Source organism: Panthera pardus, unplaced genomic scaffold (assembly GCF_024362965.1).
Source record: "Panthera pardus isolate Hobbes unplaced genomic scaffold, ASM2436296v1 HiC_scaffold_8, whole genome shotgun sequence".
NCBI lineage: Eukaryota > Metazoa > Chordata > Mammalia > Carnivora > Felidae > Panthera > Panthera pardus.
The window spans coordinates 100,650,156-100,666,602 of NW_026527013.1; positions in this window are offsets into that span (position 1 = coordinate 100,650,156).

The following is a 16,447-nucleotide window of genomic DNA, read 5'->3' on the forward strand; positions in this document are numbered from 1 at the left end:
CATGCAGGAGTCAGACTCTGCTGAGCCCTGTTGTGTAACTTGTGAGAACAGGGGTGGCCATGGGAGCATGCACCCTGGGCGACACGGGTTTGAACTGTACCGGTCCACTTACATGCAGATTTCTTTGCTAAACACAGTACAGTACTATAAATGTATTTTCTCTTCCTTATCATTTTCTTAATACTTTCTTTTCTCCAGCTTACTTCATTGTAAGAGATAGAGTATATAATACATGTAACATAAAATATGTGTTAATCGACTGTTTATGTTATCAGTAAGGCTTCTGGTCAGCAGTAAGCTATTAGTAGTTAAGTTTTGGGGGAACCAAAAGTCATACATGGATTTTTGCCTGTGCGGGGGTCAGTACCCCAACCCCCACACTGTTCAAGAGTCAACTATATGGTGCCTTGGAGCTGGAGGTTGGGGGGAGAGTGTCGAAGGATTGTGGGAGTCTGAGAAGTTCCTCCCAGCCTTCACATGGCTGCAACAGCTGAGAGCTTGAGTGCTCAGGCAGGTGTGCACTGTTTTCATCCCCACCCAGAAGTGGGTCCCCACTTCCTGTCAGTGCTGTTAGGTTTTTCTTAGGAGCCATTGTGTCTCTTGGGCTGGGGGTACATGGCCACATTTTTATCATTGTTTACTAATCACCTAGCAACATCTGCAGCCATCTGTACTCATATTTTCCCTCCTCGTGTCGCTGCCGCTTGCTGTCCAGCTGCTGCAGAAACTATTCGTGGACATAGAGTGCTGGAAATTTTGCCTCAGGATTAGAGAAATTTCACTTGGCAGGAATGTCCAAGAATCAGGCCAGAGGGCATTTGAAGGTCATTACCAGCTGCCACGTAGCACATACCTTTCAGGGTTCTGCTGTTGGGTAGTCCGGTAGTCCTGCATCTGGTTCTTTGAGTGGCCCCAACCAAGCCGCCTTCTACTTTCTTGCTAACAACCAACACTCTGCAGTTACCTCGGCAGGTATCATGTTCTCCTCACTTATTCCCATCCTGTTCTCAGTCTGATCTAGTATAATTCTAACTAATCCTAGACTCTGTGGACCTGTTATCCTTAATAAGGACCATTTGTGAATGGTCTTTCCAGCTTTTGACACTCAGCTTTTCCTGATGACCTCTGACCTGGTTTGTCCTTTCACATCTCTGCCGTTATGGAAATGACAGGTGGCCCCTGCTGCTTCCCTGAGCCCCAGTTCTCCATGAGAAAGCCCTGGGAGCTGCCTGCATGTATCCTCTGAGCCCGTGAGTGACTCTAACCCCAGGAATCAGATTGGAAGTTGCTTTTGCCTTTTCTCACAGAAGTCTGGGTATGTCCGCTTGCAAACTGGACTCACAGCTGCCTCTGATATTCTAGAATTCCCAAGGCAGGCATGAAAATTAGATCTAAGCTGTGACCTTCATTTCACACATGTAAAAAAGAATGTGTGAGGGGCGCCTGGGTGGCTCAGTCGGTTAAGCGGCCGACTTCAGCTCAGGTCGTGATCTCGCGGTCCGTGAGTTCGAGCCCCGCGTCGGGCTCTGTGCTGACCGCTCAGAGCCTGGAGCCCGTTTCAGATTCTGTGTCTCCCTCTCTCTGACCCTCCCCCGTTCATGCTCTGTCTCTCCCTGTCTCAAAAATAAATAAAACGTTAAAAAAAAAATTTTTTTTTTTAAAAAAAAAAAAAAAAAAAAAAAGAATGTGTGAGGACCCGTGGCTTGTGAAAGCAGACTCATATCTTCACAATCGTTTTCCAAGTACCACTAATTGCCTTATACAATCAACTTCAACACAAAGCATTACTCAAACAGCTATTGAAATAGATGAGCAGATGGTACCACATCTGCATCACCAGCACAACCTCTGTATCTTGAATGGTGAGGTTGCTGTTCTCCCTCTGGCTTCCTGGATATCCACGTCTCAGAAGTGCTGGGATCCGAGCACACAATGGGCTTCATGAATATCTGCCCTCCCTGGAGACCATCATCTAAACTACACCAGCCAGCCCCCCTGCTATATCTGAAAGAGTCTAAGTCCATGATTAAAAAGAAACATCAAACGGTGCCTGGGTGGCTCAGTCAGTTAAGTATCTGACTCTTGATTTTGGCTCAGGTCATGATATGAAGCCTGGTTCACGAAATCAAGTCCCTTGTCTGGCTCTGCCCTGGCAGCATGGAACCTGCTTGGGATTCTCTCTCTCCCTCTCTCTCTGCCCCACTCCCACTCTCACGCATGCATGTGTGTGTGCATGTGTGCATGTGTGTGTGTGCTTTCTCTCTCAAAATAAATAAACATGAAAAATAACTAAAAAAAAAAAAAAAGAAACATCAAGCAGAAGCAAGCATGACTCTGTTGCTCTTTACAAGGCTAGGAACCAAGTCGCCACATGCTAGATGGGGACAGAAGGGAAATTAAGACTCAGAGAGTCTAGTTCTTTCATATGGGATATAAGAGGAATCAGAGATTCCAAGGATGTAGTCTTTGGTTTGGTTTTGGTTTTTGGGTTTTGTTTGTTTTTTTGTTTTCCTCAGAAGGATTGAGGAATACTTGGGTTCACACTCTTATGATTAGAGGGGACATGAGGGAATTAGGACTAGAAAGGCATGTGAAATAAATAAAATGAAATTTTTTAAGAATCCAGATCCATCAAAGAAATACAGATGTCCTTTGCCATGAGAAAGTGGGTAAAATATGTGTGTGATGTTGTTGAACTAATGCTTTAGTGTGTTGGGAGTCTTTGCATTCCCTTCTCGTTTGGGTCACTGAGGTAACTGTGAGTGTCAGCATGGTGCACTGAGATAGTATGGAAAGGAAACTGGGCTGTGGGCAAGGAAACCAGGATTCCATCATGTGAGGACAAAAGGCAGTGCAGACCTCTGTACAAGGGGCTGCCCTGGTGGAAGGCTAAGACCCAGGGGCTGGGTCAGTGATTTAATCAACACATTTAGTGCTGGAGTCACTTGAAGATTAGCCCCACTCAGAGACAAACACCAGTCATGAGTGTTAAACAGGGGACAAAACCTGGTCTGTTCCATGGTGACCCCTTGTTTCTTATAGAACATGCCTTCTCAGGGAATGTCCAGCCCATGTCCCCATAAAGCAGGTTTTGGGCCCCTCATTTTATAGCCTGGTGGGAAATGTGAAATACTTATGGGGTCACCTTTGCCTGCCCTCACCAACTATGTTAATGCCTACTAAGGCCTCTGGGTTCCCTTCTGAGATATATCATTTTCCCTCTCTAACATTGGACCATTAGGCAAATTCCTAAGGGGTCTGGAGTTACTGCTGAATTAGGAGAGATTGTGTTGTGAAAATTACAGATGAGATTTAGTCCTGATGTAAAGAGGAATTGGTGTTTTACAAATAACAGTGGCAATTGCTAAACAGTATTTATAGCATCATGCATGGAAATGGGTATAAATCCTAACAAAACTTGCTCCAGACCCCTCTTAAGTTATAGTCCGCTTCTGGAGCACAGAGGACTGGGAAGGGCCTCTGTGGATCTCAACTTAAGTTGTGGGGAAAACAGGTAAAAGTTTGATTGTGGATTTAAACTTTGAAGATACTTGGGTAGAGAGCTCCTCCAACAGCTCAACTTTAAGTGACACTTAAAGTGACACTTAAGTGACACTATTTCTAGTGTATTTTCTATGTACCTGGTGCAGAATAGAAGTTGAGTTTCTGTTATGGTAATTGGGCTGCCCAGAGTCAACTAAACCCATGGGTCTGTCTTGTAGCTGATTCACCCTTCTGGACATGTGTAATGTAAGAAAGAGAGGCCAGAGAGGCCAGAAATCACAGTTTCTTCAGTATCAGGCTCTGAGGCCTTATAAAACCACACATTGGACAGCACCCTGAGGCTGGACCAGCCTTTGGGAATGGGCTGTGTGCCAAGGACTCCTGGCAGGTCACGTAGGCCACTTCTAGACACCCTGAGCAACAACCTAGAGCAGTCCAACCAATAGAACACATTTCTTGGAGTTAGAAGAATTTGCTTTGAGTAGTAACTTTACTGTATAACTAGCTGAAGTAGTTAGATAAGTGACTGAGAGCAAATCATTTCACCTCCAGGAACTGAGTTCTGGCATTTGTAAACTGAAGGCTGTGTCCTCAGTAATAGCTGCTACATGATAAACATCTATTAAGATTTATGATAAGGGGCACCTGACTCTTGATCTCACCTGAGGTCTTGATCTCAGGGTCCTGAGTTCAGGCCCCACATTGGGCTCCATGCTGGGTGTGGAGCCTCCTTAAAAAAAAAAAAAAAAGATTGATGATAAGAAACATGAACTTTATGTAAGTTAGGATGTAAGTCTTAAGAAGAAAAGTCTAGGCCTGGTTCCTTTAGAACTCCCTGAGTTCAAGTTTCTCAAGTGACTCAATTAAGTCAGTCTTAGAGTTATAAACAAAATGTTTCACTGATACAGAAACCTTTTTGAATTTCCTTAATGACAAGCATTATACACACTTAACAAAAACCTCCAATTTTTTTAAGTTGGAACAAAATTTGGTATTGGATGAAAAAGTTTACATTATATGAAAAGTTCTTAGGATAGCACCTGACATTCCCTAACAATGATAGTTTTATGGAATATTATTGTAATTGACTTACTGTCTACATGTGGGCTTAAACTCACTCCTTTGGTATGCAGGCTCAGTGGGAATATGATGTCTTTTCTTCTTTCTCAATCCCAACAACACCTAATTCAGTACTCTAAATATAGTCAGCATTCAATAAAAATTTAATTATTCACTGAATCTAGGCTGTCAGGGGAAAAAAGGACATTGCTACTTGTTTGGACATGCCCCTCTGATTAAATGCCACTTTTGCCTTTCTAGCTAATCAGTCAGTTAACTAAGTGTGGTGCACATTTGACCTTCTCCCTAAGAGAGGGTCGTTGGCTGAAAATCAGATCCGGCATGATCATATTGGATGTAGTTTCAGGTGTACTCCATGAAGGAGATTAAACGTCCAGGTGCCTCCCACATTTCCCCTTAGAGCTTGTTCTTACAATCTCAACATCTCAAGAGTCACACCAACACATCTGTCGTCAGTTCCCAATCATGTTTGCAAAAGGTCACTGTTCATACTGTATTAGGGTCCTTCAGAAAAACAGAACCAATAGGATGTGTATACATAGACTTATTTTCAGGGATTGGCTCACTGATTGTGGGGGCTGGTAAACCCAAAACCTGCAGGGCGGGCCAGGTGACTCGGAGAAGAGTTGTAGCTCAAGTCTGGAGGCAAATTCCTTCTTCCTTAGGGGACCTCAGTCTTTTCTTTTTAAGGTCTTCAACTAATTGGATGAGGCCCACCAACATTATGATGGAAAATAATCTGCTTTCCTCAAAGTCTACTGATTTAATTCATTAAATATTAATCACATCTAAAACAATAGTTTCAGAGGAACCTTTGGTTAAGCGTCCTACTCCTGACTTCGGCTCTGGTCATGATCTTATGGTTTGTGAGTTTGAGCCCCACATCGGGCTCTGTGCTGACAGGGCTGAGCCTGCTTGGGATTCTCTGTCTCCTATCTCTCTGCCCCCCAACCCCCACCTCGTTGCTTGCTTCCGCTCACATTCTCTCTCTCTCTCTCAAAAATAAATAAACTTTTAAAATAAAATAAATAAAACAATACTTTCACAACAGCATTTAGGTTGGTGTCTGACCCAGTACCTGGGCAGCAAAGCCAAGCTATGCTGACACATAAATTAACCATCACACATATTAAAGCAGACAAAAGGATTTGGTCCCCTTGCTGTTACCTTTGGAAATTTCACTAATGTCTTTCATTATTTAAAATTGTCCACAAATAACAAATAGTTCTTACATTGATGATTTTTTTTTTTTAATGTTAGAAGGGAAAATTTTTTTCCAGGTCTTTCATTGCTTCCTCTCACCGAATCCTACTTCAAATTGTGTTTATAGCCTCCGTAATTTTTACACATGGGTGCTCGGGATGCACAGAAGAAAAAGTATGGTTTCCAACCCTCTTGTGCTGTAGTCTGAGAAGGGAAGAGTGTGCAAACTATTGCCAGGCTATGTGCTTGCTGTTCTGAGTTGCACAGGGACAACAGAGGAAACAGGTGTTTAATAAGTAAAATTTGCATGTTGACGGTGCCTGTATATACAAGTCTTACTAGGTTTCTCTATGTGGCACTGGGAACTTGCTTCCTCCCTGCATAATGGTTAGAGATTTGATGTCCTCTGCAGCTGAATGTGAGGGCATGTGCCCCAAACAGGGGTCGAAACGCATCATTCATTCTCTGCTCCCTACACACACTCAGCTAAATAAATTTATTCTCCCAGTAAAACTTGTTGTCTAAGGAGATGACATTACCTCCGTGGCAGTTTCTCTTCACTTCTGGTTGCAACTTGTCTTCTCATTCCCAACTTCATGCTTATGAAGCCCCAGGTTTGTTTTTTTTTTCCATTGTGTTAAAAAACACATAACATAAAATTTCCATCTTAACCTTTTCTAAGTGTACAGTTCAGTGGTATTTCACATCCATGCCCGTAACTCTTTTCGTCTTGTAAATCTGAAACTCTGTACCAATAAACAACTCCCCAGTCCCCCCTCCCCCAACCCCATTATACTTTCTGTCTTTATGGTTTCGACCGCTAAGTGTAATAAAATAGTATTTGTCTTTTTGTGACTGTAGTTAAACTCCACATTTTTAAATGGCCTGGAGAGCTACGTGCGTAGTCGATGGGGCCGTGTCTGGTGCTGGAGGAGACGATGTGTGGGAGTATGTCACCGAGACCAAGGCAAAATTTCCTTCCCCACAGTGCCACTGGGAGTTGATCATGCAGCTCTCACACTGGAAGCCCAGAGCCAGCAGAGTGTTAAATAAGCCTAGAATTTAAGTGAGGCTTTATCCTGCAGCCACTGCTGAGAAGCCGCTGCCAACGGGAAGTGAATTCTAGAAACTAGCATGCTAGCAAACATACATCCTGGAATTACACAAGCACCTGATGGGTTCTGTCTGGCAGGCCTCCCTCGACCTCAATGACATCAGTGGGAGGGAAAGGCAGAGAGGCTAAAGGGGCAGATGGGCTTATGGACAGAGACCAGAAATTTTCAGAGATCTCCAGTTCTAGACCACAGACAGCACCTTTGGTTTTCTAGTCCTGTATTCTAGATCCCTTCAAAAGAGTGAAGAAAGCTATCATGACTTCCATCTCTGTTTTCATATTTTTCTTCGCTCTGAGACACAAGCCCCATTCATTGTCTGGGGCCAGGACACAAAAGTTAAGAAATCCTGCATCCTGATCAAAGTGTGGAGGGTTCTGGGTATTAGATGGTGCCAGACATGTCTGTAATTGCTTTCTAAGCATTGGGGGAAGCGAACAGGACCCAGATTTCTCAGTCATTCTCGTCACATGCTTAAAATTCCAGTGTACTATTAGATCCTAAAATGGTTCAGAATGAGAATTCCAGGGAAAATGGAATTATTAAATAGAAGAGCCTGAGGCATATACCATTTAATAAAACTGCAAAACAGTCTCAAACTTTACAAGTAGGGGCGAAAATGGTTAGTATAAGGCTTATGCTCTGGCTTTTTCATATGGTCTTCATATATTCTTTATACATTCTGCGATTAAATGTTTATTATTCTATTTAGTTGACTTCTGCCCATTAACCATTGGTTTGAAATGTGACTCCAGGGCAAATCCTTTGTGCTTCTATTCCTCTGTTTTGTTCTCCCAGCTTTTCAGAGGAATTGCATTACCTCGAGTCTTTAAAAAATTACTGAAATTAATAAATGTCAGTCCCTCCTATTCTGTAGTAGGCAAATAAATGCATGATCAGTTCCATTTTCTCCCCATGGGCACATCTCCTGGGAATCCTAATTAGGGAGATGCTTCAAGAGCATTGAATCAGAGCAAGAAGACAGTGGGATGATGCAGATGTCTGCTAGCATTTGTCTGTGGCAGCCTGGATGCACCTGTTCACAGCAGGGGTGAGTCTGGGCACCAGACAGAACTGTGAGCTCTTATGCCCCCACCCCTTCTACTGGGGCAGGCTGGGCGCCACCACATGCAGTTTTAAGGTAAATTTCGAATATTTTTATTCTGCAAATATCTTAAGCATTGTGAACAATGTCTTTAATTGAGATACTTCTGCAGACACGGCCAGTAGGATTAAAGGTTGCTGTATAAATACTTCTCACAGGTCTGCAATCAATTTTTCCTAAATGCTTTTGATGCTGTTGCAAGAGGCAGCATTTCATCAGGCTGGAGGGAAATGCCACAGGGTTATCACATCAGGTAGGTCGAAACCATGGGAAGAAGACAAAGAAGTGGGAAATACTGAGATGGGAAACAGTTGAATGAGAAGAGGTAAGAAGGTGAGAGGCAGGAAAGGGAAGAACAAATATTCTGTAAGAGGACCTGTTTTTGTCGGAGGTATAAATTGCCTTTAAAAAACTGCATCTGAGTGGCTCATTTGCTTAAGTGTCTGACTCTTGATTTCAGCTCCGGTCATGATCTCAGCATCCTGGGATCAAGCTCTGCGTTGGGCTTCACGCTGACAGCACAGAGCCTGCTTGAGATTCTATCTCTCCCTCTCTCTCTCAAAATAAATAAATCAACATTAAAAAAATTGCTTCAGGGATCATGGTTCCTCATAGCAACTTAGGCTATATGAGAATCTGAGCTGAAGGACAAACTGTGCATTCTAATCCTAGGTTGATCTAACAATAATGCCTTGGGCAAGTTGCTACCTTTCTCTGTATTTTTCATCCATAATCTCAAGATAACTTAGTACTTGCAAAGTGAAATGAAAATAGAGACATGACTAGCCATGGTGGTGTTCAGCCACACTCCTGGTTATTTTTTCTCAGCTGCGTCCTTCCTTCTCTGTTTATCTTTGCCATGAAGTATTGGCACCCACCTATTTAGTTTTCCTAGTGAGGCCCAAACTAGAGACAACCTCCAAAGCAAAGAAACAATAACCAACTAAACATCCAGAAATTGCCCAGAACATATAATGCCAGAAAACTCATCTATAAATTTCTTCAGGCTTAGGCATTATTGTCAAGGGACTAGGAAACAAATACCATCATTCAGCACTACGTGCTAGGTTATAATATATACAGGATCTCATTTGTGTTTTGTCCAAACTTGCTAGATAGGCATCACTGTCTCATTTTACAGATATAGAAACATTTCTGAGAGCTCAATTGTAATGAATGTTGGAATGGTTTTTCAAACCCACTTCTCAGACTTGAACCTTCCATTAATTCCTAATACCAGTTACTAGTATGGGGGAGTATTCTTTGAAGCACTAATTCAGGGATGTTTAATACACGTATTATATGATTGACAGGGTGGACTTAGTAATATGACCTAGGGCCTGAGGTTACTTCACTTTCCTACGCATATATTTCCTCATCTGTAAAATTAGGTTTTACTCACAATACCAAATAAAGCAACGGAACAAAGTAAAAAATCTAGAAACACATCACACATGTCTGCTCACCTGATAACAAAAGGTTAGTGCGGTACAGTGGGGAAAAGAATCACTTCATTAAATGGGACTCAGTTAAGTGGGTAGAAATATGAAAAGAAAAAGTCTGGGTCTCTACTTCACACTATAGCTCAAAGTCAATTTCAAGTGGATTAAAATTTTTAGAGTAATAATGGGAGAACATCTTTATTACCTTAAAATAAGCAAAGATTTCCTAAACAGAACAGGAAAAGTAATACAAACAGAAGGAAAAAAAGATAATACATAAGACTATAAGATTAAAAAATGTGGAAAGTGCTATTAAGAGAGAGAACAGGTGACCCACAGTATAGAAGAAAAACATTTTTGCAAAACATACCACTTGCTCAAATCCAAAATATAGGGGCGCCTGGGTGGCTCAGTCGGTTAAGCAACTACCACTCTCAGTCAGGTCATGATCTCAGGATTCATGAGATCAAGCCCTGTGTTGGGCTCTGCACTGACACCTTGGAGCCTGCTTAGGATTCTCTCTCTCCCTCTCTCCCTGCCCCTCCCCACTTGCAAGCACTCTCTCTCTCTCTCTCTCTCAAATAAATAAAAATTTAAAAAATAGAGTATCTAAAAGTCAATTTGAAAAAGCAGATTGTTATGATGATTAAATAAATAAACAGGTTTAGAGAACAATCTGGCACATAATATGCATTCACTTCATATATGCTATTATTTTTACTATGAATCTGAATTTCTGCCTATTGTCAGCCTAAGGGTCCCTGGTTTTGGTTTGGAAAACATGGTAACCATAGTAATAAGGCACCAGAAAGGCAAATCTATAGAATAGGATTCAAAATATGTGCTTTAGCAACATGGAGAATAGCACTTATTTTTCCAATATTTCAGTTTTTACTTGTTGCTTTTTATTGCTGTGTGCTGACGGGAGAGGTATAAAGTGAGGAATAGTATTATAATCTAAATTCGGCTCAAGGAGCAAAGCATGTTCCTGCTCTACCATCCCTTCCCTGGGCATCACAAACATCTCACAGACCTCTCATTCCTGGAGTACCTCCAAGCTCCAGAGAGTCTCCCATCTAAGAATCTTGAGACACTCAGAGTGTCTCCCCTGAGTCCTCACGCTTAAGCCAGTCTGAAGGTCCGGAGGGACCAGAGTCTCCCCATTTAGTTAGTATCTGATCTCTCCTGAGGCCCTGTGGAAGAATAGCCTGTCACCACATCTACCAAAGGGCTTTGAGGACTAATTCTCTCACAGTCTTCAAGTCCCAATAACCCATCCTCCTATTATCAGTACCCTCCATCCCAAGTTGACCTAAGTGACGTCTCTTTTAATGTGGAAAATCCCTTCAGAATCCTGGCCTCTTGAGTTCATGACCACTCTTTCTTCTTCAGCTACCCACTCTCCTTGCTTTGTCTTACACTTTGTCATAACCTGAAGTTATAAAATTCAGGCATGCTACTCATTAACCATAAAGCCGTGTTCTTCCAATTCGTTCTCATCCATTCCCATGAAGTCTTTGACTTCAACAAAGCCAACAGTCTTTGAATCTCTTCACTTACCAACTGTCACCACAGTTTCCAGGTGAATTTTGTCTCTCCCAAATTCGTATGTTGAAGTCCTACCCCCAGCACCTCAGTGTGGCTGTAGTTGGAGATAGGGCTTTCAAAGAGGTAGAATGAGGTAAAATGAGGTCACAGCCCATATGGGATATGGTTGTGTCATATCCCATATGACTGGTGTCCTTCTCAGAAGAGGAGATTGGGACACAGACATGTGTCTGCACAGAGGAAAGACCATCTGAGGACACAGTGAGGAGGTGACCATGTGCAAGCCAAAGAGAGGGTCCTCAGAAGAAACCAAGTCTGCTGACACCTTGATCCCGGACTTCTAGCCTCCAATGCTGTGAGAAAATAAATTTCTTCATTTAAGATTCCCAGGTAATAGTATTGTTATGGCAGCCCTAGCACACTAATACAGCTACTTTCCATTTTTTCTTCTCTCTCAGTCTGATTTGTATTTCATGAGCCATCTACCACTCTCTTACTACATCCTTACTCCATTGTCTTTCCAGTTCATTGGCCTAACAAAATCTCGACACTGGATGAATTTAATAGTCTGTCTCATACCAGCCTGCACCTAGGCACCTTAATGTGGTTGGAGAAAATCACAACACCATGCTAATTGCTGAAACTTCAAAGCCATGGTCTTGATCTCAACCAGACCTACTATTTCTCTACTTTCCCTTTTAGATCCATAGACATGCAGGCTTTCCACCTCTCCTCTCACTCCCAACAAATTATTTTGCTTCTTCTCATTTGAAAGGATCCATTAGACAAAATTCACTCAACCTTCTACCACCAAATCAATACATTTCTCTGTTGGCACCCATCTTTTTCTCTTTCCTTCATGTTGCAATGGAACTGGTATCTCTGGCTAATCCTTCCACTTGTGCTGTAGATCATATGCTCCCCATGTACCTCAGAAACTTCCTTCTTGGAATTATCTCTTCCCTTCATATATTTGACTTCTCCCTCTATATAGCTTTCCCAACATCATTTAAATATAATTAAGTCTGTTCCATTAAAAACAAAACAAATATAAAAACAAGCCTTCATCCCATGTGATAGATTGATTGCCAAAAAATGGCTTCAATTTTTTACCCCTACCAGTGGGTTTTGCAATGGGATTTTGCAGCTCCTCCTATTAAGAGTTAAATCTCTTTCCCCATATCTTGAATCTTGGCTGACTTTGTGACTCACTTTGGATAGTGAGATGTGGCAGAATGGAATGCCAATTCATGACTAGGCCCCAAGAGATCTTGTAGGTTTGTGCTCTGACTTAGAACCCTCCCATCACCATGTAAGCTAGCATGCTGGATGATGAAACATGGTCCAGGTACCTCCCCCATCCCATCCAACAGAAAACCAACTTTCTAAACTATAATTAAGACCATTCTAGATCAGCTAGCCCTCAACCGACCCCAGATGCATGAGTGGGTCCAGGCAGGCCCAGATCAGAAAAACCACTCAACTTACCCAAAGACATAAAAGTTGTAATAAATCCTTATTTTAAGATACTCAGTTGTAGGGTTGTTTGTTACAGAGCAATAACTGATATAGCCTCTATCCCCTTTCAACTACCATCTAGGCTTTTTCCTCTGAATTCCCACCTAATTACTTGAAAGACTACCTAATTACTTGAAAGACTACACTACATTTCCTGTTTTTGCTTCCTTCCCATTCTCTCGTTTAGGTACCTCAATCTTGCTTCAGCCCAAACATTCACTCTTCTAAGGGTGTTCTTGCCAAGATCTCCATGACCATCCTGTCATTAAATGTAGTGGACACTTGATGTAAATCTTACCAAACTTCCTAATGGCATTTATCACCAGTAACTCTCCTTTGGCTTTTCTGCTTAGACACCTCAGTTGTGACTCTTGAGCCTCTCCCTCTGGGGATCCTCAGCAGGCTTCTCTTTAATTTCCAACCCTCTAACATTGCTGTTACTTGGGAAGTGTGTCCTGGGCCTCTACTCTTTCCACTTTATAATCCTTCCTAGAGATGCCATGCATTCATTTTCTTTTCTACAACTATTACTTCTTTTATAATTTTATTTTTTTTTAAATTTTTTAATGTTTATTTTTGGGACAGAGAGAGAGAGCACATGAGCAAGGGAGGGGCAGAGAGAGAGGGAGACACAGAATCGGAAGCAGGCTCCAGCCTCTGAGCTGTCAACACACAGCCTAATATGGGGCTCAGACTCACAAACCGTGAGATCATGACCTGAGCTGAAGTTGGGCCGTTAACCAACTGAGTCACCCAGATGCCCCTATAATTTTACTTCTATTAAAAAATTGAAGACGTACATTATTTAATGACCACATGACAATCACCACACTGTTTTGTTCATCAAATTTAACTACATTATAGGTGGTTAAGAAATGGCACATATTAAATAAGAAAATACAAAAAAATTAAGTTTTTCTTGGCCTGTTGAAATTAGGTATATTTTTAATCTTGTAGATGGTTTCTATCACCTATATGTTTTCTTTCAGAATGTATGAAATAAGTGTTGTGTGGCAAAACTAGCTCCAATGTTCTACTAACATCTCTAATATCCTGTTTCCACTTAGATTTTAGCCTTGTTATTGCTCAATATCTCATTAGCAGTCTGATGCTTTAAAGAAATTTATTCTACTCTTTTCAACAATTTCATTGTTCCCAGAAAGAGGATTGGTCCAACTAAAGTCACCCTATCACCAGGAACAAAATTCTCTAGTTTTAAATAGGTTCAAAAATATTTTTTTGATTTTTTTAAAAAAGAATATATATTTACTAAAGAACTCTTCTAGGAAGATACAGATTCTTTCTAAAATGATGAGAATCTAGAGAATAAAAAAGCCCTCCCTGTTAAAGGCTATACAATGTTGTTTGAATTGACCAACCCCCCCGCCCCCCGCCCCAAAACCCACAGATTTCCCATTGTAGAAGTGGAAACTAAAGAAAGCACACAGAAAATACTGGAAACCTACTCAAGGCTTTTAATGCATTCATGACTATTTTATATTTTATGGTTCAGAAAACCAAAGTATATCATTCAATATCCTGTAGTAATTAATTTGGGAAGCTTTTCTCAAAATAAAATAATGGAAAACTCCTTCATTTTGGAAACTCATTTAAGCTTTATGTAAAACAGAATGACCAGTGGAAGGGTAGGATTTGTACTGGAAAACAGGTTTAAGAGAGATATTCACTAATTTGGAACTAACAGTTCTAGGAAAGTGCAGATAACAAATATACCACGGAAAAACTTTCCACTTCTTTGTGCCGAAACTCTACTTACAAATCATTCGCCAGAGCCTTTGCTATTGGAAATATAAATATTACTATAGAGTTGAGTTTCAAAACTTCATTGTCTTAAAATAGTTTTTCTTTATGAAACAAACCAGATAAAGCAGTTGAAAAATTTTTTAACAGAGTTGAATTAAGAAACTTGTCTTCCGACTTCTTCTTATTCCATGTGGCTTTTCCCACAGTGATGGATACTCATTAGAATGAATTGTACTAGTCACACCAACAAACAAAAATGTACATGGGCTTTCAATTAGCATTTGGCTACACTGGCCAGTGGAAGGTAGTGACCACTCTCCTTCTTGTCCCTGGTGCATGAGCCCCATTTAAAAATGCCTGTTTAGAAACCCATGGGGGAGGGGAAGGAAAAAAAAAAGGAGGTTAGAGTGGGAGAGAGCCAAAGCATAAGAGACTTAAAAACTGAGAACAAACTGAGGGTCGATGGGGGGTGGGAGGGAGGGAAGGGTGGGTGATGGGTATTGAGGAGAGCACCTTTTGGGATGAGCACTGGGTGTTGTATGGAAACCAATTTGACAATAAACTTCATATATTGAAAAAAAATTTAAAAATTAAAAAAAATAAAGAATGCTCAAGAAAAATAAAAAAATAAAAATGCCTGTTTAGGGGCACCTGGGTGGCTTGGTTGGTTAAGTGTCCAACTCCTGATTTTAGCTCAGGTCACGATCTCACAGTTCGTGAGTTCAAGCCCCACGTTGGGCCCTGTGCTGACCATGCAGAGCCTGCTTGGATTCTCTATCTCCCTTTCTCTCTGCCTCTCTCTCTCTTTCTCTCAAAATAAATGAATATATTTTTTAAATGCCTGTTTATAGTCTCCATTGGAACAATACATGTCCCTCTCTCAGTAAGTAAATTATTTCTTTGTCAGGTGGGTGGGATTAATAAGTACAAGCATCTAAATGCCCAGAACATAGATCATGCTTCTAATTCTAAGAGAATGGCTACTCTTTATTTTTTATTGCTATATTTCTACAAATAGTCCTTGTCTCTAAGTGGTTCCAAGAAAGGTAGTACTACAAACTCTGACCTACTTAGTCCCTCTTTCTTCCTGTTACTCCCTTTTTATGCTAGCATTTCTGTGACAGCCTAGCCCAAACCACTGTAGAAATCCAAGTCTGCGGTCCCAGGTTACAGTTAGTTATTTCACTTGTGCCATTAGTAGATGGCACTAGGGCAATATTATTTGGGGGTCAAACAAAAGGGGACCATTTTTTCTGAGCTGAGGAAGGCTTCATCAGAGATATAATATTAAAACTAAGTCTTACAGAATCTGTAGGAGTCTGCCATGTGGAGAAGAGATAGAGGAAACAGAAAGTATGAAGACACAAAGGCAAAAATACCAAAAACAAACCTTACTTGTACATATGGGATTATTAAGCAGAATGCTTAGAGCATAAGGTAGGGAGGGATTGATGGAGCAGCATGAAGCTGCATTGTGAAGGGGATTTTAAACCCTGCTGAGAAGGTTGGACCTCATCATGAAGGTAATGGGAAGTAGTGCTTTGAAAATAATCTGACTTATAGCTTAGAATACTTCTAATGATTCTATGAAGTGTTAATTGACATGACAACTAAAACAAGTAAAGAGAGCACTCAAAGATGATAGAAGCCAGCATGTAGAGAAAGGACGTAGATTTGAGAGAAATTTCTGAGGTCTGATTGGGAGGACTCAATGGTTTATGAAATATGAAAGGAAGGTAAGGAATAGAAAATAAATGGGAAAGATTGGCAACATGGCAATGCCATTAACAGAGGTGGGGGCAACAGGAGTAAAGCTGGGGTTCAGAAGGACTTGGAATTGTCACAGGAAATAAGCCAGCTCATTTATGGGTTAAGTAGTATAAAAGGAACCTCTGCATACCCTCCTCTGAACCCCCTAGCTTCTCTCCTTAAGAATAAAGGATATTAACTTGTGTGATCACACATCACCAAAGTAGCTACATTTACTTCTAGACAGGGACAATGTACATTAAAATGCCAAACACATAGGAATTTCTAGTCTCTGGAGAGTTCTCTCTCTCACTCAGGCTGTACTCATGTGCTCTCTCCACTCCAGACACTTTCACTCATGTACTCTCTCTCTCTCTCTCTCTCTCTCTCTCTTCAGACAAGACACTTTAAAAATATTTAGC